The sequence below is a fragment of the Hordeum vulgare genome, chromosome 2H (assembly GCF_904849725.1).
Source record: "Hordeum vulgare subsp. vulgare chromosome 2H, MorexV3_pseudomolecules_assembly, whole genome shotgun sequence".
Taxonomy (NCBI): domain Eukaryota; kingdom Viridiplantae; phylum Streptophyta; class Magnoliopsida; order Poales; family Poaceae; genus Hordeum; species Hordeum vulgare.
The window spans coordinates 568,269,922-568,294,021 of NC_058519.1; the positions used below are offsets into that span (position 1 = coordinate 568,269,922).

The 24,100-nt window shown below is 43.3% G+C and overlaps 1 pseudogene; it reads right to left on the minus strand.

The window, feature by feature from the left end:
* LOC123428660 overlaps window positions 1-24,100 on the minus strand; it is a 160,023-nt pseudogene that overhangs the window by 43,274 nt on the left and 92,649 nt on the right.

Consider the following 24,100-nt stretch of genomic DNA (forward strand, 5'->3'; position numbering starts at 1 on the left):
AAGTAATGATCACAAAGCAACATATATCATGTAATAACAAAGTCTAACTCTCTTCTTATGCATTGGCATGTGATAGAAGAACAATTCATTCACACAAAGTAAAGGACAATACATAGCTTAAGTAGTTTCTTGCAATTTTTGTTGGAATTATGCCCTAGAGGCACTGATAAATAAGTTATTATTATAATTCCTGTATCAAGATAATTGTTTATTATCCATGCTATAATTGTATTGAATGAAGACTTAGATACATGTGTGGGTACATAGGCAAAACACTGTCCCTAGCAAGCCTCTAGTTGGCTAGCCAGTTGATCAAGGATAGTAATGGTCTTCTAACTATGTACAAGGTGTTGTTGCTTGATAAATGGATCACATCATTGGGTGAATCATGTGATGGACTAGACCCAAACTAATAGACATAGCATGTTGATCGTGTCATTTTGTTGCTACTGTTTTCTACGTGTCAAGTATTTATTCCTATGACCATGAGATCATATAACTCACTGACACCGGAGGAATGCTTTGTGTGTATCAAACGTCACAACGTAACTGGGTGACTATAAATATGCTCTACAGGTATCTCCAAAGGTGTCCGTTGAGTTAGTATGGATCAAGACTGGGATTTGTCACTCCGTGTGACGGAGAAGTATCTCAGGGCCCACTCGGTAATACAACATCACACACAAGACTTGCAAGCAATGTGACTTTGTGTAAGTCACGTGATCTTGTATTACGGAACGAGTAAAGAGACTTGCCGGTAAACGAGATTGAAATAGGTATGTGGATACTGACGATCGAATCTCAGGCAAGTAACATACCGAAGGACAAAGGGAATGACATACGGGATTATATGAATCCTTGGCATTGAGGTTCAAACGATAAGATCTTCGTAGAATATGTAGGATCCAATATGGGCATCCAGGTCCCGCTATTGGATATTGACCGAGGAGTCCCTCGGGTCATGTCCACATAGTTCTCGAACCCACAGGGTCTGCACACTTAAGGTTCAACGTTGTTTTATGCGTATTTGAGTTATATGGTTGGTTACTGAATGTTGTTCGGAGTCCCGGATGAGATCACGGACGTCACTAGGGTTTCCGGAATGGTCCGGAGACGAAGATTGGTATATAGGATGACCTCATTTGATTACCGGAAATTTTTCGGCATTACCGGGAATGTACCGGGAGTGACGAATGGGTTCCGGATGTTCACCGGGGGGGGGGGGGGGGGGCAGCCCACCCCGGGGAAGCCCATAGGCCTTAGGGGTGCCGCACCAGACCTTAGTGGGCTAGTGGGCAAGCCCAAGAAGGCCCCTGCGCAGGATAAAAGAAAATCAAAGAGAAAAGAAAAAAAAGGGGGAAGTGGGAAGGAAGGGAAGGACTCCACCTTCCAATCCTAGTTGGACTAGGATTGGAGGAGGATTCCTCCTCCCCCCCCCTTCGGCCGAACCCCCTGGGGCTCCTTGAGCCTCAAGGCAAGGGCCCTCCCCTCCCTCCTATATATACGGAGGTATTAGGGCTGATTTGAGACAACTTTGCCACGGCAGCCCGACCACATACCTCCACGGTTTTTCCTCTAGATTGCGTTTCTGCGGAGCTCGGGCGGAGCCCTGCTGAGATAAGATCACCACCAACCTCCGGAGCACCGTCACGCTGCCGGAGAACTCATCTACCTCTCTGTCTCTCTTGCTGGATCAAGAAGGCCGAGATCATCGTCGAGCTGTACGTGTGCTGAACGCGGAGGTGCTGTCCGTTCGGCACTAGATCGGAGCAGATCGTGGGACGGATCGCGGGACGGTTCGTGGGACGGTTCGCGGGGCGGATCGAGGGACGTGAGGACGTTCCACTACATCAACCGTGATTATTAACGCTTCTGCTGTGCGATCTACAAGGGTACGTAGATCGGAAATCCCCTGTCGTAGATGGACATCACCATGATAGGTCTTCGTGCGCGTAGGAATTTTTTTGTTTCCCATGCGACGTTCACCAAAGTGGCATCATGAGCTAGGTTCATGCGTAGATGTCATCTCGAGTAGAACACAAAAGTTTTTTAGGGCGGTGATGTGCGATTTGCTGCCCTCCTTGGTCTTTTCTTGATTCCGCAGTATTGTTGGATCGAAGCGGCTCGGACCGACATTACTCGTACGCTTACGAGACACTGGTTTCATCGCTACGAGCAACCCCGTTGCTCAAATATGACTGGCGAGTGTCGGTTTCTCCAACTTTAGTTGAATTGGATTTGACCGAGGAGGTCCTTGGATGAGGTGAAATAGCAATTCATACATCTCCGTTGTGGTGTTTGCGTAAGTAAGATGCGATCCTACTAGATACCCATGGTCACCACGTAAAACATGCAACAACAATTAGAGGACGTCTAACTTGTTTTTGCAGGGTATGCTTGTGATGTGATATGGCCGACGATGTGATGCGATATATTGGATGTATGAGATGATCATGTTGTAATAGTTAATATCGACTTGCACATCGATGGTACGGCAACCGGCAGGAGCCATAGGGTTGTCTTTAAACTAATGTTTGTGCTTGCAGATGCGTTTACTATACTGCTAGGATGTAGCTTTAGTAGTAATAGCATGAGTAGCACGACAACCCCGATGGCGACACGTTGATGGAGATCATGGTGTGGCGCCGGTGACAAAAGATCGTGCCGGTGCTTTGGTGATGGAGATCAAGAAGCACGTGATGATGGCCATATCATGTCACTTATGAATTGCATGTGATGTTAATCCTTTTATGCACCTTATTTTGCTTAGAAGGGCGGTAGCATTATCAGGTGATCTCTCACTGAAATTTCAAGACAAAATTGTGTTCTCCCCAACTGTGCACCGTTGCTACAGTTCATCGTTTCGAGACACCACGTGATGATCGGGTGTGATAGACTCAACATTCACATACAACGGGTGCAAAACAGTTGCACACGTGGAAAACTCGGGTTAAGCTTGATGAGCCTAGCATGTGCAGACATGGCCTCAGAACACATGAGACTGAAAGGTCGATCATGAATCATATAGTTGATATGATTAGCATAGGGATGCTTACCACTGAAACTATCCTCAACTCACGTGATGATCGGACTTGAGCTAGTGGAATTGGATCATGAACCACTCAAATGACTAGAGAGATGTACTTTTTGAGTGGGAGTTTAGCAAGTAATTTGATTAAGTTAAACTCTAATTATCTTGAACATAGTCTAAGTCCACTTTGAATATATTTGTGTTGTAGATCAATGGTTCACGCGACAGTCACCCTGAATTTTAATACATTCCTAGAGAAAGCTAAGTTGAAAGATGATGGAAGCAACTTTGTAGACTGGGCTCGTAATCTTAAGTTGCTCCTGCAAGCTGGGAAGAAGGATTATGTCCATAATGCTGCGCTAGGAGATGAACCACCCACTACGGCTGACCAAGATGTTAAGAACGCTTGGTTAACACGTAAGGAGGACTACTCAGTAGTTCAATGTGTAGTCTTGTATGGCTTAGAGTCGGGACTTCAACGTCGCTTTGAGCCCCATGGAGCATATGAGATGTTCCAGGAGTTGAAGTTTATCTTTCAGAAGAATGCCCGGATCGAGAGGTATGAGACCTCCGATAAATTCTATGCTTGCAAGATGGAGGATAATTCGTCTATCAGTGAACATGTGCTCAAAATGTCTGGGTACTCAAACCGTCTAGCTGAGCTGGGGATTGAACTCCCTCAAGAGGCTATCACTGACAGAATTCTTCAATCACTGCCGCCAAGCTATAAGGGCTTTGTGTTAAACTATAACATGCAAGGGATGAACAAGGCACCCGGCGAGTTATTCGCGATGCTGATAGTCGCAGAGTCAGAACTCCGTAAAGAGCATCAAGTGTTGATGGTGAATAAGACCACTAGTTTCAAGAGAAACGGCAAAGGAAAGAAGTGTAATTCAAAGAAGAGCTCCAAGCCTGTTGCCAATCCGACAAAGAAACCCAAAGCTGGACCTAAGCCTGAAACGGAGTGATATTATTGCAAGGGTATGGGTCACTGGAAGCGCAACTGCCCCAAGTATCTGGCTGATAAGAAGGCAGCCAAAGAAAATTCAGGTATATTTGATATACATGTTATTGATGTGTACTTAACCAGCTCTCATAGTAGTGCCTGGGTATTCGATACCGGTTCTGTTGCTCATATTTGCAACTCAAAACAGGAACTACGGAATAAGCAAAGGCTGGCGAAGGATGAAGTGACGATGCGCATGGGAAATGGTTCCAAGGTTGATGCAATCGCCGTCGGCACAGTTTCACTTCAGTTACCATCTGGATTAGTTATGAACTTAAATAATTGTTATTTAGTGCATGCGTTAAGCATGAACATTATATCTAGATCTTGTTTATTGCGAGACGGTTACTCGTTTAAGTGAGAGAATAATGGTTGTTCTATTTCTATGAGTAATATCTTTTATGGTCATGCACCCAATGTGAGAGGATTGTTCATATTGAATCTTGATAGTGATAATACACATATACATAACATTGAGACCAAAAGAGTTAGAGTTAACAATGATAGCGCCATGTGTTTATGGCACTGCCGCTTAGGTCATATTGGTGTAAAGCGCATGAAGAAACTCCATACCGATGGACTTTTGGAGTCACTTGACTTTGATTCACTTGACACGTGCGAACCAAACCTCATGGGCAAGATGACTAAAACTCCGTTCTCCGGAACAATGAAGCGTGCAAGTGACTTGTTGGAAATCATACATACCGATGTGTGTGGTCCGATGAGTGTGGAGGCACGCGGCGGATATCGTTATTTTCTCACCTTCACTGACGATTTGAGTAGATATGGTTATGTCTACTTGATGAAACACAAGTCTGAAACATTTGAAAAGTTCAAGCAATTTCAGAGTGAAGTTGAAAATCATCGTAACAAGAAGATCAAGTTCATACGGTCTGGTCGTGGGGGTGAATATCTGAGTTTCGAGTTTGGTGCTCACTTAAGACAATGTGGAATTGTTTCACATTTGACACCGCCTGGAACACCACAGCGTAATGGTGTGTCCGAACGTCGTAATCGTACTTTATTAGAGATGGTGCGATCTATGATGTCTCTTACCGATTTGCCGTTATCGTTTTGGGGTTATGCATTAGAAACAGCTGCGTTCACTTTAAATAGGGCACCATCAAAATTTGTTGAGACGACACCATACGAACTGTGGTATGTCAAAAGACCAAAGTTGTCGGTTCTTAAAGTTTGGGGATGTGATGCTTATGTCAAAAAGCTTCAGCCTGAAAAGGTGGAACCCAAAGCGGAAAAGTGCGTCTTCATAGGTTACCCAGAAGAGAAAGTTGGGTATACCTTCTATCTCAAATCCGAGGGCAAAGTGTTTGTTGCTAAGAACGGAGCTTTTCTCGAGAAGGAGTCTCTCGAGAGAGAATTGAGTGGGAGGAAGATATAACTTGATGAGGTTGTCGAACCTCTCATCCCTCTGGATGGTGGCACAGGGTAAGGGGAAACCCCTATCGTTGCGATGCCGATAGAGGAGGAAGTTAATGATGATGATCATGAAACTCCGGATCAAGTTCCTATCGAACCTCATAGGTCGACGAGACCGTGTACTACTCCACAATGGTACAATAATCCCGTCTTATCAATTATGTTGTTGGACAACAATGAGCGTGCGAATTATGAAGAAGCAATGGTGGGCCCGGATTCCAACAAATGGCTGGAGGCCATGAAGTCCGAGATAGGATCTATGTATGAAAACAAAGTGTGGACTTTGGTAGTACTACCTGAAGGCCGCAAGGCTATTCAGAACAAATGGATCTTTAAGAAGAAGACGGACGCTGACGGTAATGTGACCGTTTATAAAGCTCGACTTGTGGCAAAGGGTTTTTCACAAGTTCAAGGGATTGACTACGATGAGACATTCTCACCCGTAGCGATGCTTGAGTCCGTCCGAATCATGTTAGCGATAGCTGCATTTTTCAATTATGAAATATGGCACATGGATGTCAAAACGGCGTTCCTTAACGGTTTCCTTAAGGAAGAGTTGTATATGATGCAACCCGAAGGTTTTGTCGATCCTAAAAATGCTAACAAAGTGTGCAAGCTCTAGCGATCCATTTATGGACTGGTGCAAGCATCTCGGAGTTGGAATAAACGCTTTGATGAGGTGATCAAAGCATTTGGGTTTATACAAGTGGTTGGAGAATCTTGTATTTACAAGAAAGTGAGTGGGAGCTCTGTGGTGTTCCTATTACTATATGTGGATGACATATTACTGATTGGAAACGGCGTGGAGTTTTTGGAGAGCATAAAGGATTACTTGAATAAAAGTTTCTCTATGAAGGACCTAGGAGAAGCTGCTTACATTCTAGGCATAAAGATCTATAGGGATAGATCAAAACGCCTGATAGGACTTCCACAAAGCACATACCTTGATAAAGTTTTGAAGAGGTTCAAAATGGAACAGTCCAAGAAGGGGTTCTTGCCAGTTTTACAAGGTATGAGATTGAGTAAGACTCAGCGCCCAGCAACTTATAAAGATAGAGAGCATATGAGCACCGTCCCCTATGCTTCAGCCATAGGTTCTATCATGTATGCAATGATGTGCACTAGACCGGACATTAGCCTGTCCATAAGTATGGTAGGCAGGTTCCAGAGTAATCCTGGAGTGGATCACTGGACGGCGGTCAAGAATATCCTGAAGTACCTGAAAAGGACTAAGGAGATGTTTCTCGTATATGGAGGTGACAAAGAGCTCGCCGTAAAGGGTTACGTAGATGCAAGATTTGACATAGATTCGGACGACTCTAAGTCGCAGACCGGATATTTATTAATTCTTAACGGGGGTGCGCTAAGCTAGTGCAGTTCCACGCAAAGCGCCGTAGCTGATTCTACATGTGAAGCGGAGTACATGGCTGCCTCGGAGGCAGCTAAGGAGGGTGTCTGGATGAAGCAGTTCATGACGGATCTTGGAGTGGTGCCGAGCGCACTGAATCCAATAACCCTGTTTTGTGACAACACGGGCGCCATTGCCTTAGCACAGGAACCACGGTTTCACAAGAAGACCAGACACATCAAACGACACTTCAACCTCATCCACGACTACGTCGAGGAGGAGGACGTGAATATATGCAAAATGCACACGGATCTGAATATAGCAGACCCTGACTAAACCTCTTCCACGGGCAAAGCATGATCAACACCAGAACTGTATGGGTGTTAGATTTATTACAATGTAATTCGCATGGTGATGTGAGGGCTAGATTATTGACTCTACTGCAAGTGGGAGACTGTTAGAGTTATGCCCTAGAGGCAATGATAAATAAGTTATTATTATAATTCCTGTATCAAGATAATCGTTTATTATCCATGCTATAATTGTATTGAATGAAGACTTAGATACATGTGCGGATACATAGACAAAACACTGTCCCTAGCAAGCCTCTAGTTGGCTAGCCAGTTGATCAAGGATAGTCAGGGTCTTCTGAATATGTACAAGGTGTTGTTGCTTGATAACTGGATCACATCATTGGGTGAATCATGTGATGGACTAGACCCAAACTAATAGACGTAGCATGTTGATCATGTCATTTTGTTGCTACTGTTTTCTGCGTGTCAAGTATTTATTCCTATGACCATGAGATCATATAACTCACTGACACCGGAGGAATGCTTTGTGTGTATCAAACGTCACAACGTAACTGGGTGACTATAAAGATGCTCTACAGGTATCTCCAAAGGTGTCCGTTGAGTTAGTATGGATCAAGACTAGGATTTGTCACTCCGTGTGACGGAGAAGTATCTCAGGGCCCACTCGGTAATACAACATCACACACAAGCCTTGCAAGCAATGTGACTTTGTGTAAGTCACGGGATCTTGTATTACGGAACGAGTAAAGAGACTTTCCGGTAAACGAGATTGAAATAGATATGTGGATACTGACGATCGAATCTCGGGCAAGTAACATACCGAAGGACAAAGGGAATGACATACGGGATTATATGAATCCTTGGCGTTGAGGTTCAAACGATAAGATCTTCGTAGATTATGTAGGATCCAATATGGGCATCCAGGTCCCACTATTGGATATTGACCGAGGAGTCCCTCGGGTCATGTCTACATAGTTCTCGAACCCGCAGGATCTGCACACTTAAGGTTCGGCGTTGTTTTATGCGTAATTGAGTTATATGGTTGGTTACCGAATGTTGTTCGGAGTCCCGGATGAGATCACGGACGCCATGAGGGTTTCCGGAATGGTACGGAGACGAAGATTGATATATAGGATGACCTCATTTGATTACCGGAAAGTTTTCCGCATAACCAGGAATGTACTGGGAGTGACGAATGGGTTCCGGATGTTCACCGGGGGGGGGGGGGGGGGCAGCCCACCCCGGGGAAGCCCATAGGACTTAGTTGTGCCGCACTAGCCCTTAGTGGGCTGGTAGGCAAGCCCAAGAAGGACCCTGCGTAGGATAAAAGAAAATCAAAGAGAAAAAAAAGGGAAGTGGGAAGGAAGGGAACGACTCCACCTTCCAATCCTAGTTGGACTAGGATTGGAGGAGGATTCCTCCTCCCCCCATCGCCCGAACCCCTTGGGGCTCCTTGAGCCTCAAGGCAAGGCCCTTCCCCTCCCTCCTATATATACGGAGGTATTAGGGCTGATTTGAGACAACTTTGCCACGGCAGCCCGACCACATACCTCCACGATTTTTCCTCTAGATCACGTTTCTGCGGAGCTCGGGCGGAGCCCTGCTAAGATAAGATCACCACCAACCTCCGGAGCGCCGTCACGCTGTCGGAGAACTCATCTACCTCTCTGTTTCTCTTGCTGGATCAAGAAGGCCTATATCATCGTCGAGCTGTACGTGTGCTGAACGCGGAGGTGCCGTCCGTTCGGCACTAGATCGGAGCAGATCGTGGGACGGATCGCGGGACGGTTCGTGGGACGGTTCGCGGGGTGGATCGAGGGACGTGAGGACGTTTCACTACATCAACCGCGTTTATTAACGCTTCTACTGTGCGATCTACAAGGGTACGTAGATCGGAAATCCCCTCTCGTAGATGGACATCACCATGATAGGTCTTCGTGCGCGTAGGAAATTTTTTGTTTCCCATGCGACGTTCCCCAACAATTTTATCATATTTGAAATATAGAGAAGTGAAGATTTGGTTCCCCAACGTTCTCATTAGAATGTGCGCACAGGTAGCTAATCCGCTCTTCCTCCTTTTGTTCTTCGCTCTCCTCATCATATTTTTTATCTAATTAGCTCACAGTTTCGGTAGTTTCTCCTACCATAGGTTCCTACAAAATATTAATCTCTTCCAAGGCAACAAATATTCTATCAATAAGTTCTTTAATATAAGCATTAGAAGCATAGTTTTCATATCAACATTGAAATACGACAAATTTTTCAGATTTTAAAGAATAGCGTCATACTTTTCAATCAAAGAAGCAATTTCATATGCACCCTTAAAAGCAACGAATTCTTAGGTTTGTTGAATATCATAATAACAATATATATCATTGGTGTAAGAAGATAGTATTTCATTATCATTAAACTCATATTTCTAGGGAAGGTGTTTTTCACTACCTTCAGAACAACAAGTAAAATCATGTATTTCATATAAATTTGAAGCATGGCAAAGCAAACATTTAATTTGATGCCATAAGAGTTTCCATTTTTTAGATAAGCGATGTCGCGCAAAATCAGCATGCTCATCTAATGATTTTCCCATAACTAAGCTAGTTTGGTTTTCAGCAAGAGCACAAAGGGGTCGAAAATGATCCTAGTAAAAAGCTTCAGCGGTATGGTAGGTTTTGGGGGGTTCCTCCACCACTCGGTTAGCAAGTACAATTTGTTTTTGTTTTTTTGCATTTTGTACCCATAACTATAGATAGAAAAAACTTAGAACAAAAAAGTTACTTAGTGATAAAGCAAACAAGCACACATGAGAATAACAACCCCATGCTACTTCTCCTTGGCAATAGTGCCAGAAAAAGGTCTTAATAACCCACAAGTGTAGGGGATCTCTTGTAGCCTTTTTCGATAAGTAAGAGTGTCAAACCCAACGAGGAGCCAAAGGTAGAATTAATATTCCCTTCAAGTTCTATCGACCACCGATACAACCCTACGCACACTTAATGTTCGCTTTACCTAGAACAAGTATGAAACTATTTTGTAGGTGTAAAAGGATAAGTTTGCAAGAATAAACTAGAAGTACTTAGATAGAATAAAATGATGAATAATTTGCAAGATAACAGAAGTTTTAGTAGAAAGATTTTTGTAACACAATAGAAAGATTGTCATAGGAAATTGAATATAATACGATAGATACTTATCATATGCAATGAGGTAGAGGCATACTCTAACATACTTTCCATACTTGGATCACATGCACTTATGATTGGAACTCTTGCAAGCATCCGCAACTACTAAATATCATTAAGGTAAAACCCAACCATAGCATTAAGTAACAAGTCCTCTTTACTCCCATCCACAACAAACCCCTTAGTTTTCAAAAATATGCATTAGAGGCAATAATAAAGTTGTTATTATCATATTTCCTCGTTCATGATAATCATTCATTATCCATGCTAGAACTATATTGACCATAAACTAAAATACATGTGTGGATATATGAACGACACCATGTCCCAAGTGAGCCTCTTCTAGACTAGCTCATTGGACAAAGATGGTTGAGGTTTCCTAACCATAGACATGACTTGTCATTTGATAATGGGATCAGATAATTAGTAGAATGATGTGATCGACAAGACCCAACCGTAAGCATAGCATTTGATCGTATCACTTAGTTTATTGCTACTAATTTCTTCATGTAAAGTATGTGCTCCTAAGACCATGAGATCATGCAAATCCCTGAAACCAGAGGAATGCCTTGCGTGTATGAAACACCACTTCATAACCGGGTGACCATAAAGGTACTCTATAGGTATATTCAAGGGTGTTTGTTGGGTTCGCATGAATCTAGACAGGAATTCGTCATTCCGTGTCATGAAGAGATATCTCTGGGCCCTCTCAGTAATACAACATCACAATAAGGTTGCAAGCAATGTGACTAAGGAGTTAGTCATGGTATCTTGTATTACAAAATGAGTAAAGAGACTTGTTGGTAACGAGATTGAACTAGGTATAGAGATACCAGCAATCGAATCTCGGGAAAGTAACATACCCATGGACAAAGGGAACTGCATACGATATTAACTATATCCTTGACATATTGGTTCGACCGATAAATATTTTTGTGGGGTATGTAGTAAAAAATATGGGAATCCAGGTCCCCTATTGGTTATTGATTGGGGAGGTGTCTCGGTCATGTCTACATGATTATCGAACCCGTAGGGTCCGACGCTTAATGTTTGATGATGGTATAGTATTATCGGGATATGTATGTTGGTGACCGAATGGTTGTAGGAGTCCTGGATGAGACCCCGTACATCACGAGGAGTTCCGAAATTGTCCGAAGGTAAATATTTTTATATGGAAAAGTGGTATTTGGGTTCCGGAAAGGCTTTGGGTATTTTCGGTATTGTATCGGGAGTGCCGAATTGTTCCGGGGGTCCACAGAGGGAGCCCACACACCCCAGGGGGCCACATGGTCTGAATAGGGAGGCACACTAGCCCCTGGTGGGTTGGGTGCGCCTCCTCTAAGGGCCCATGCGCCCTATTGGTTGGTGGGGAGGTGCCTTGGAGATGAGGGATTCCTCCCCTAGGCGCCCACCTCCCTTGTGGGAGGTGGACTCCTCCCCTTGGCTAGCCAGCCCTCCCTTGGAGGAGGGGCTAGGGACGACAGCCTATCTACCTCTTCCTCCTATAAATAGAGAGGGAGAGGGAGGCAACCACACCCCAAGCCCTAGGCGCAACCCTCCATCTCTCCCAACTCTTTTTTCTCCTCCAATCTTATCTACGACAGTTCTCGGCAAAGGCGGTCTCACCTGTATTTGTACCACTTTGCTACGTTGCGAGCTACAAAATTTGGACCAATTAAAACTTTTGTGTGCTTGTGATGTTTGAATTGATTGCTATTTGCTTAAGTGCTTATTTGTGTTTTAATTCGCAAAAATTCTCCTGCTCTCAAAACTATTCTCCCTGATCCAAAACTTTGCCCAATGACCATACCATGTGTATAATACCTAAAACTATTGTTACAAAATGTTATTTTGACAAAAAACATTTTTTCAATTTATGTTTTCAATAACTCCTGAATTGAGGTTTGTACTACAAGTCCTCAAATTAGGGAAGATGTTTTGCCCCAAATATTTTATTTGGATCCTATTACCGAGAAGACTTTCAAAACCACAAAAGTATTATTTTAGAGGTTATTTTTTTATTGAAATACCTTTTTGAGGCGAGAAATTGTCTTTTAAGGGGGTATTATTTTTATGCTTCCAAAATATTTGTGGAAATTTAGGGAAACTCACTGGACATATATTTTCCATATATAAGAGTTTTAGTACATGCTCATGTTCAAAATATTGGACTAAACTCTCCAAAACCCTTTCTACATATTTGAAGCATTTGAAATATTCCTATAAGAAATATTCTGAGTTAAATCCACTAAAATTCTAGCAGGTCACACATGCCATATGTGATGATCTTGCAAAGTTACTTCTCAATCCCAATTGTTTTGATTCACCAAAATATCCCAAAACCCTCTATGTCCAGATCCAAATTTGAGAAACTTTACATTGCCAAGTTTCTCCATGTGCTTTCAAACTTTGTGGGCATGCTATAAGCCCCAAATGAGGTTACCTCACCAATTGGTGCATTGAGGGGAACATTTATGCATGACTAGATCTAAGAAAATGAGTTTGTGCTCATTTCTAGGGTTTAACAAGTTTGCATGAGCAACTTTCTTCAAATGGGCTCAAAATTGGTGATCAAGGTTATTCCTGCCCACCATTTGATCATCTTAAGTATCATGGTGAGTAAAGGACATCAGCTAGCCAAAACACCTATGAAACACCTTGTGTCTAGCATTTTTGCTCACTAATTGAGGGGCCAAAGGTGTTCTCCTCGACCCTATATTTTTTTACCACAACCCCTCCGAGTCACCAGCTACTTCCAGTAAATTTCCTAGCACCTAACTGCATGATTGCATGGGTGAAAACCTCTCTTTCCTTCCATGCATAGCCCATTTCTCATTATTATGTCTTCTCTCTCTCTCACTCATGACCATTTGCAGATCATCCAAAGCCCATTCCCATTGTTTACAACCCCACTGGTAAAGTTGGACTTAAGTGTTCGTGCTAGAGCGTATCAGGGGCATACCCATATCGGCCAAAAATTCGCTCTAGAGCGCGCAACCACGCTCCATAGGGAAATCGCATCTCTACCCTCCTTGAGCCCCCCCTTGTGCCAGTCGAGGTGCCTTGGTGTTCGTAACATGCTAGACCGCCGACCCCTCTACTCGCTCCCTCCAACAGCTCCGCACACGCGAGCCATGGCCTCCCCACTCGGCTAACCCACGGCCTCGCACGTGCAAGCGCGAGAGCACTTCCATTCTCTCTCTCTTCTTCTCCATGCTTGTAGACCACTATCTCCAGCGCCCATGACTCAAAACGAAGCCCCCCATGGCCTCTAGTGCCCTCCAGCGCACTCCAGCGGACCTCGCCCACGGTGCACCAGCGCCTGGCGATAAATAGAAACCCCTAAACCTTCTCTCCCCTATGCTAGTTCTCTCTCTATCCCAATCAAACCTCTGCACCAACATCTCCTCCCCTAAACCACCCGAGCTCCGCTGCATCAGCTCCCCTAAACCAACATCTCCTCTCCCTCTTGGTACACCCCTTTGTGACTCTGTTTCCTCCTCCAAAGAGTCTCTCTCACCACTCTAACACGTTCCCCTCCCTCTCCCGCATGGATTGCTATAGGAAACGTTGGCTTTGACCTCTCCCGGAGCAGCTCCGTCATTGCCCTCACGACGCCGGTGACCCAGGCCACCCCAGCGACCACCTCAACCTCCACCCAAACGACGACGGTCCCCTGAGCTCATTCCTTCCTGAAAGCAAAATTGCTCCCTAAGGTGGTTTTGGAAATTAATAAAAAGATATGTATCATTGAACTAACGATCTTATCCAAGTATATTTCAGAAAAGTTCAAATATGCAATTGTCTAAAGGATAGTGAGGAGAAACCCCTTGATCTAAGGAAAGGACTAGGATTGGCTCAAGCTTTAAGCAAGAAGACTCTACATTATATAGTTGTGAGAAATCACTTTTGAGTCCATAGGAAAGCCAATACTATTAAAATTGGGTCAGGTATTATGATGAATTGGTTGCTCAAGTGCTTAGAAATAGCCATCAAAATACTAAACATTTCTCTCACAGAATCTCTGTCCAAAGCCTACGCAACCAAATCGGTGCCACTAACTTTTTCCATTTGGCCCTAGTGATTTTCCGAGTGACAGATCCTTTGCCAAACCCTAATCTCTCGGTACCACCGACTTACATATCGGTGCCACCGAAACACAGTGACCAACTTTTCGGTATCTTTATTTTAAGAATCGGAATTTTCGAGTTTTGAATCAGTACCAACGAGATTCACATATCAGTGTGACCGAGAATTCAAAAGTTGCCACATTTAGTGCAACTCGGTACCACCGGGATTCATTTCAGTGTCACAGAGTTGGGCAATAATGTTATAACAGTTGGATTTTGGGAGATGCCTATATATACCCCTCCACCACCTCTCATTCGCATAGGAAGCACTCAGAACACACACACTTTCCATATCCATTTTTCTGAGAGAGAGCCACCTACTCATGTGTTGAGATCAAGAAATTCCAATCCATCCATTTGAAACTTGATCTCTAGCATCCCCAAGTTGCTTTCCTACAAATCAATCTCTCTTAGGCATCCCAAATCTGTGAGAGAGTGATTGAGTGTTGAGGAGACTATCTTTTGAAGCATAAGAGCAAGGAGTACATCGTTCCACCGCATCTATTACCTTTTGGAGGGTGGTGACTCCTAGATTGGTTAGGTGTCGCTTGGGAGCCTCCTACTTCGTGTTGTGGAGTTGAACCAAGAACTTTGTAAGGGCAAGGAGATCGCCTACTTAGTGAAGATCTACCCTGAGCGAGGCTAGCCCTTCATGGACGTAAGCAATGGTGGAATAGACAAGGCTGCTTCTTCATGGACCCCTTGTGGGTGGAGACCTCTGTGGACTCTCACAGCCATTACCCTCGGTGGGTTGAAGTCTCCACTAATGTGGACATACGATAGCACCACGTATCGGAACCATGCCAAAAATCACCGTGTCAACCTTTGCATTTGATCTTACTTTCTTTACCCTCTACTTACATTTGCATGTCTTTACCTTCCAGTGTAAACTCTTAGATATGCATGTGTAGGGTGAATTTGACTAGTCATAATTGCTAAAACTAGCCCACACCTAAAATTGGGAAAATACTAAGTATTTAATTGATCAAGTAGTCTAATCACCGCCCCCCTTTAGACATACTTCGGATCCTACACTACCCCCAGCTTCGCTCGCAGTGGACGGAGTCGACGCCGATGAGCTTGCCACCCCTCTGGCCGGAGGTTGATGACGACCTGCTTGTAGGCCCTGCTTATCACCCTCTCTCCTATCCCCCACGTCCTCTCTCTCACTATCGTTGGGCCGTGCGCGACATGTTTGAAACCTGGTGGCGCGTGCGCACCGGCTCGGCTTGGGCCACTTCAGCTCTAGGCCGGCCCAGCTGCTAGTCATCCTGGCCCATGGGAAGCAGAGGCTTTTTCTTTTTCTTTTGTTTCTGCTTTTGTAAAAATTCCACTTGATTAAATAATTATCCAAAATGGAGTGAATCCACTTCCTAAAATCTTGTAATATTGCAAGCTATTTAATGATGCCATGTGTGCCTCATTTGAAAAATATTTCTTTACTATTTGTATTCAAAACCCTATTTTGGATATTTTTAAATATGTGTTAAAATGACTTTCACCATTTTGAACACTTCATAACCAAAACCTAATAATTTTAGCAATGGTAGTTTTCACCCTACTATTTTACAAAAATGATTTAACATTTTAGGAGTGAAATGTTTTTCCTGTTTTTGCGGTGGCCTTATTTGTGCCCTTTATTTTTGCGACAATAGATTATGTTGTTGATAAAGAGGTTGGATGAAAAGGATTTGAAGACCCTGAAGACATTATTGAGCCAGTCAAGCATCCCTTTGACCATGAGTATGAAACCCATTTTATGCATGGCATATAGAACTTACTTTGTTGCATCAAATCATGATGAATTGTTCACCACCTTGGTCGGTTGCCTCTGTTACTTTTATCGTTGGTACTTGCATTGCACATGACGCTACCTTCTTATGTGGGCTGTGTGGGTGGGATATATTTAGGATGCTAAGTAGTTGCTACACAAGTGGGATGAGAATATGCATGGTGTTGGAAACAGAAGTGTTTTCAAGAACTTTTCAAAAACCTCGTCAGGTGCCACAAATGCCTCAGAAAGATGCCGTTGAGCTAGGTAACCAATTGAGAAAGAATTGGTGTACCAGACAAAGTTGTGTGGGTGTTTTCGAGAACGGATTATATTTATGATTTGTCGATCGTCCCAACATTACATGTGCGACCACGATGCCCCTTATGGGACGGGGCTTTGTAGATTACTTTGGTCAGCGCTAGTAGAGAGCGTGCATTACTAGTGGCGATAGAGCCGAGTCACTCTCTTGATACAGGGTCGTGCCTGGTAGGGCGACCATGGGCTGTTTTCATAGAGACCAGGCACACAATCGTGTCCCCTCTTGGATGGTACGATCTTGAGTGAGGCTTGTATGATGTACATCATGAGGGTTGTGTACCAATGAGTGGATTCATTGTTTAGTGCTGCCAGGGGAAAGGCATTGTTCGGGTGCTTACCTCGGGTATATAATATACCACGAGTCGTGGATGACATGGAAGTTCCATGAGTCTTGTGGGTAAAGTGCACAACATGTGTAGAATGTTAAACTATTCGAATAGTCGTGTCCACTTTCAAGGACAGTTGGGTGGTTGATACTTGTGATCCGCGTTGGCTTTTCCATTAAGAGGAATAGTTTATCATAGCACAATGTGGGTAAGTATTTCCCTCAGTTATGAAACAAAGGTTTATCGAACCAATAGGAATATGAACAACAACCATCTTCAACGGCTGCACACAAAAGAACAAACAATTTGCACCCAACCCGGGCAAGAGGGTTGTCAATTCCATTGGTCTCGTTTTTTGCAAGAAAATGAGATATGTAGATAATTGTAAACAAATTGAAAACAATTAAATGGTAGAAATGTATTGAATGTTATGTAAATATATAGTGAATAGACCCGAGGCCATAGTTTTCCCTAATGGCATCTCTCATGAAAGCACCATACGATGGGTAATCAAATTACTGTTAGGCAATTGATAGAAAAGTGGATAGTAATGTGATATGTCGCCTCTTGCTTGCACCTATTACTATTACTCCACTCATTGACCGCTATCTAGCATGCATCTAGAGTATTAAGTAAAACAGAGTAATGCATGGAGAACAATCACATGATGTAGACAAAGTAAACACAAGCAATATGAATAAAACCCGTCATGTTATCCTTAGTAGCAGCAACACATATACGCATCTTGTCCCCTTATGTCACTGGGATATAGAAACTCGCGAGGCTAAATCAACTATATCACACCTCTCTCAGCGAAGAGATATCAATCTAGTTGGCCAAACTATTTGAATCGATCGACGAGAATTATGATGCTATCATGATCATGCACATAAGAATCATATTAGTATTCATGGAAGACTCAAATATTTATCATGAACAATCTGAACATAAATCCACAATTCATCGGATCCTAACAAATGCACCGCACAAAAGATTTACATCATATGGGTCAAATTTAAAATGTGATGATCGTTGTATTCAAGATCAAGATCAAGAGAAAGATATATATATATATATATATATATATATTGTCGCCTATGTTCTATCCATGTACCCGTAGATCTGTGGTGAACTACTCACACACCATCTTGAGGGCAGCAAGGTTGATGAAGATGTCCTCCGTGATTGTTTCCCCCACCGATAGGGTGTTGGAACGGAGCTCCAGATGGCCTCCTATCGGAACAAACACTTGCAACGGTTTGAAAAGTGTTTCAGGACGACATTTAGGGTTTTTGGGATATATGAGAATTTATAAGCGAGAGAACAGAGTCGCGAGAGCCTCGAGGGGCCCACAATCCATCAGGGCGCGCCCCCATGGCCACGCCGTGTTGGCTTGTGGGGCCCTTGGGTGGCCTCGAGCCTTCTTATAATACTCATTGGTCTTCTTTTGGTCTAAAAAATCTCCAAAAAGTTTGAGGCCAATTGGACTTCGTTTGGTATTGAAAACCTGAAAAGTGAAAAACATGCAGAAAACAGAAACTGGCACTAGGCACTAGGTCAATAGGTTAGTGCTAAAAAATAATATATATTAGTAAATAAATATCCAAAAAGTATTCAAGAATGATAATATATTAACATTGAACAATAAAAAAAATTAGATACGTTGGATACGTATTAGTGGTGCTCCTTAAACTACATCCAGATGTTTTCGCAAAAAACTTGGTGTGTGTGTGAAATGAAAGAGATACTTGAGCTAAGTCAGAGGACTTGATGACATCGGTGAATATGAGATGTTCATACCGTGCTGATATTGATATCTGTAACTTGTTCATATGGACATCTGCAACCTGTTGATGCATGCTTCTACAAGTTGATTGAACATGTCATTGCACTAGAAATTAGATTTCTTCAACTTACCTACTTAGTGCCATATCATTCATTGTTATACCTTATCCCAAACATGGGATCTTGAGATTACATTCAAAGTATTCATTGGCTTGCCACTAGTTATTTAATTGGCGAGGCATGGAAGAGCAGGAATATGGCGAAGAGTACCTTGGCAACGAACATGCGAATTCGGACACTTCCAAGTCAGAATGCGTGTAGAGTTAAGGCAGATGGCATGGGTTCACGCATTCATTCCAGATTTCCACTGCTAGCTCTGTTTCCTGTCTGGCCTTCATGGCACTATCTATGTAAGACTTCACCTTGATGGCCTTTATTTGTGTAAGATGGTATGTATGGATGTAAGACTATTGTTAACCATCTTTTGTGTGTTCAGTGCGCATTGATATCTCGGATCACTATACACGTGCATTCAGTGATCATGACTAATGAGTCGGGGTTACCATAGAGGTAGCATCATATCTATCCTGGCTATAGGAAGCCTTAGTTACCATGGACATTAGTTAGGCCAAGACAATTATCAAAGACTATACCTAGTACCTATACTAAGGAGTTTCTACACTTCTTACCCAATGTTGAGGAAATCGTTAACTGGTAGCTGCTCGCTCATCTTGGGAGTAGCGATTAATCAATGAATTGGCCTATTAACCGGATTAATCGGTCAAGCATTAATCGATACAATTTTAAATTTAATAGAAGCAAACAAATATGGAGAAAAAATTACATTGCAAATATGAAGAAAATGGGAGAATTTTGTTTTCTCCATAGATCACAAACAGGTATACAACAACAATCATCCATGTGGACATAAAAATCAACAACAAAGTTGTATACAACAACACTTTTTGCAGATTTCACCTGGGACGCAACTCTAAGAGATGGCAGCCATGCAACAACGACAGATTGAGGGAAGGTGATGGTGGCCATGCACGACGTCTTAACTAGTTGGTCCTTGGAGGTGGCAGTTTGGGAAGGAGGAGGGAATGTAGCGGCATGCACATGAAGAAGATAAAGCAGCCACACACATGGGAGTAGGGGAAGCTGCAGTGCACCAATGAGGACCTAGCCAGCCGCCATATAGGTTCGAAGGGGATGAGAGGAGCGGGAGGGGGAGAGTGGAGGGCTAAAACCTAGCTCTTTAGGAGCGGGAGGGGTTATGGGCCAAATAATCTGGCTTTGTTTGCCCATGAGTTAACGTGTCAACAATGATTAATCCGCTTGGCAACTGATTAATCGCTCTAACACACCATTTAAATCAGTCTGATATACCATTTAATATGTGTGGAAAATTAACACGGTGAATAGGTGTTATTCGATTTGGCCACCCAATGAGTAGCAATTAACTGGCAATTAATTAATTAATAATGTCCCTATCTATGTAAGACTTGACCTTGGTGATTACAGTCGAGACAGCTACATGGAAGGCACTCATCCACCTTTGACACATCATCTGAGAGAGGCTGACGAGCCAGCTACTCGCCACCTACCTTTCAGGAAGGATGATATTGGCGAGATTTGGACGTTGGTCCCATCCAAGGAGGATGGAACACCACTAAAGTTTGAGAAGTACTTTAGCCTCTCCACCGATAGTCTGTCTCATAGCCTTATTAAGGAGTCCGTGAAGCTTCGCAAGGAACTTCACCACACCCATGAGCTACTTCGACAAGCCAGGGCGAAGCTAGTCTGGATCATGAAGGATGGAGCCCCCAAGGGACGACCACCTATCGCTTACACAGGAGGAGTACCCCCTAGCTAGATATGATGAAAGCACATATGTTCCCTTGGTGGTCTTGATAATTCATGACAACTTACATTGTCTCTTGGACTAACACTCTTACCTAGTATGTTTCAGGTATAATCCACACAGAGCCTTGGACAAAGGATTGTGAGGAGAAGCCCTTGATGAAGGAAGGAATAGGATTGGCTCAAGCTTCAAGCAAGAAGACTCTACATTTTACATTTATCAAAAATCACTTTGAGTCCATAGGAAAGCCAATACTATTAAAATGGGGTGAGGTATTATGATGAATTGGTTGATCGAGTGCTTAGAGGTAGCCACCAAAAATACTCACCCATTCTCCCACAAAATATCTCCGTCGAAAGCCAAACTAGGAAAATCGGTGCCACCAACTTTTTCCACTCGGACATACGATTTTCCACCACACACATCCTTTGCCAAACCCTAATCTCTCTGTACCATCAACTTTCATATCGGTGCCACCAATATTCAGCGACCATCTTTGTCTTAATCAAATTCAAAGAATCGGAATTTCCGAGATTGGAATCGGTCTCACCGAGATTTGGAAACTGTTCTAGGTCATTGTATCGATACCACCAAGATTAATATATCAGTCTCACGGAGAATCAAAAGTTGCCACATTTAGTGCAACTCGGTACCACCGAGATTCTATTCGGTGTCACCGAGTTGGGCAATAATGTTGTAATGGTTGGATTTTCGGGGATGCCTATATATTCCCCCTCACCTCCTCTCATTCATGGAGGAAGCACTCAGAACACACTTACACTTGCCAAATCCATTTTCCTCAGAGAAAGCTACCTACTCATGTGTTGAGATCAAGAGATTCCAATCCAACCATTTGAAACTTGATTTCTAGCCTCCCTAAGTTTCTTTCCAAATTAATATCTCCTACCCATGCCAAATCTGTGAGAGAGTGATTGAGTGTTGAGGAGACTACCTTTTAAAGCACAAAAGAAAAAAGTTCATCGTTCTACCGCATCTATTACGTTTTGGAGGGTGATGCCTCCTAGATTGGTTAGGTGTCTCTTGGGATCCTCCAACTTTATGTCGTGGAGTTGAACAAAGAAGTTTGTACGAGAAAGGAGATTGCCTAGTTCATGAAGATCTATCGTGGGTGAGGCAAGTACTGTGTGGACGTAAGCCATGGTGGAACAAACAAGGCCGCTTATTTGTGGACCCATTGTGGGTGGAGTCCTCTGTGGACTCACGCAGTCATTGCCCTACGTGGGTCGAAGTCTCCATATGATAGCACCACCTATTGGAACCATGCCAAAAATCCTCGTGTCAATCTTCGCGTTTGATCTTGCTAAACTCTACTCCTTACGACATATGCAATGTCTTAACTTTTCGCTACCATATTTGTTGACTAGCATGTGTAGGGTGCACTAGACTTGTTAGAAATGTTAAAATCATGTCAACCACTAAAATTGGGAAAAAGCTAGGATTTTAATTTATGCATGTAGTCTATTCAGCCCTCTGAGAACATCTTAATGTCGTCGCATGAGTGCAAAGGAGTACCATGCACTCTTCACCGATCCAACAACGAAGCATCGTAGGGATGGACCTCCTCGTTCCCTGATCCCCTTGACCAAAGACGACACCCGTATGGATGATGAAAAGGAGGAAGATCGAGGGGTGTGTGAGTACGAGACCGAACACTCCACCACTTGAGTCCGAGAACCCCCAGGGTAGGATAAGTTGTGTACCCCTCATGCAAATTCATGTCCGTGTAATGGTTCATATGAATCCATGTGTGCTTGTTGTTTGTTTTGTTATTTGTGTCTCGAAGCAAGTCGCACTTTTGCCTTAGGCAACATGTAAGATAATACATCAACTATCTTATTTTAATATTATGTGTTTGGTCTTTTGATCTATGTTTGATCACAATTACACTATACCAACCCCCTTGGGCATGATTCCTCTACTATTGCTTCTCCCTCTCGTCTATCCCAGTTATTTGACTTGGTTGCTCCAAACAGGATGGTGACTACAACCCGCAACAGCTCCTTCACCAACCCCAACGTAGGCAACTCTAGCTAGTATCACGGAGTTGGTGGGTGTGCTCAGGCTCGGGATCACTAGGAGCCTCCACAAGGCGAAATTCCCCCGCCACCACCTTCATTGGAGAACATGACCATAACTCAGTTTCTCCAAGTTCTCCAGGAAGAATACCAAGCCAACTCTGTTGCTATGCAGGAAATGGCTCGGGTCCTTGTGAACAACCAGCAACAAGGAAGGAACGACAATGGTCGCTCCGCTTTATAGGAGTTCATGAAGAATTTACCCCCAACCTTCACCGATACTATTTAACCTCTCGATGCCGATGACTGGATCCGCACCATTGAGGACCTCCTTGTGTTGGTCAATGTGGGATCACTAGAAGGGATGCCCACATGGGGGGGGGGGGCTAAATAGAATACTTGCATAAATTAAAACCTACCCCTTGTCCCAATTTCAATTATTGACACATTTTAGCAATTCTAACAAGTCTAACGCAACCTACACAAGCTAGTTAACATATATGGCAACGGAAAGCAAAGACATTGCATATGTAAATAAGGAGTAGAGTTTAGGAAGATCAAACACAAAGATGTACACAATGATTTTTGGTGTGGTTATGACAGGTGGTGCTATCGTACGTCCACGTTAGTGGAAACTTGAACGCATGGAGGGTAATGACTATGAGAGTCCATGGAGGGCTCCACCCACAAGGGGTCCATGAAGAACAGGCCTTGTCTATTCCACCATGGCTTACGTCCACGAAGGACTAGCCTCACACGGGGTAGATCTTCACGAAGTAGGCGATCTACTTGTATGTACAACCTTTTTGGTTCAACTCCACATCACAAAGTAGGAGGCTCCCAAGCGACATCTAACCATTAACCACCCTCCAAAAGGTAATAGATGCGGTAGTACAATGAACTCCTTGCTCTTGTGCTTACAAAGATAGTCTCCTCAACACTCAATCACTATCTCATAGATTTGGCATGGGTGGAAGAGATTGATTTGGTGGAAAGTAACTTGGGGAGGGTAGAGATCAAGTTTCTAATGGATGGATTTGAATATCTTGATCTTAGCATATGAGTAGGTGGCTCTCTCTTAGAAAAATGGATATGGCAAGTGTATGTCTGTTATGAGTGCTTCCTCTATGAATGAGGGGTTGTGGATGGGTATATATAGGCATCACCAAAAATCCAACCATTACAACATTATTACCCAACTCGGTGAAACCGAAACGAATCTTGGTGGCATCGAGTTACACTATATGTGGCAACTTTCGAATTCTTGGTGAGACCGATACTGGAATATCGGTGGTACCGATATGGTGACCAAGGGAAGTTTACAAAATTTGGTGAGACCGATTTCAAAACTCGAAAACTCTGATTCTTGAAATCGAGAGACCAGAAAGTTGGTTACTAATTTTCGGTGGCACCAAAGTGGAAGTTGGTGGTACCAAGATTCCACGGTTTGGCATAGGTTGTGTCTCTAAAAAAGTCGGTAGGGCCGAGTGGAAATTGTTGGTGGCACCAATTTTGATGTTTAGGATTTGCACAGAGAATATTGTGTGAGAAT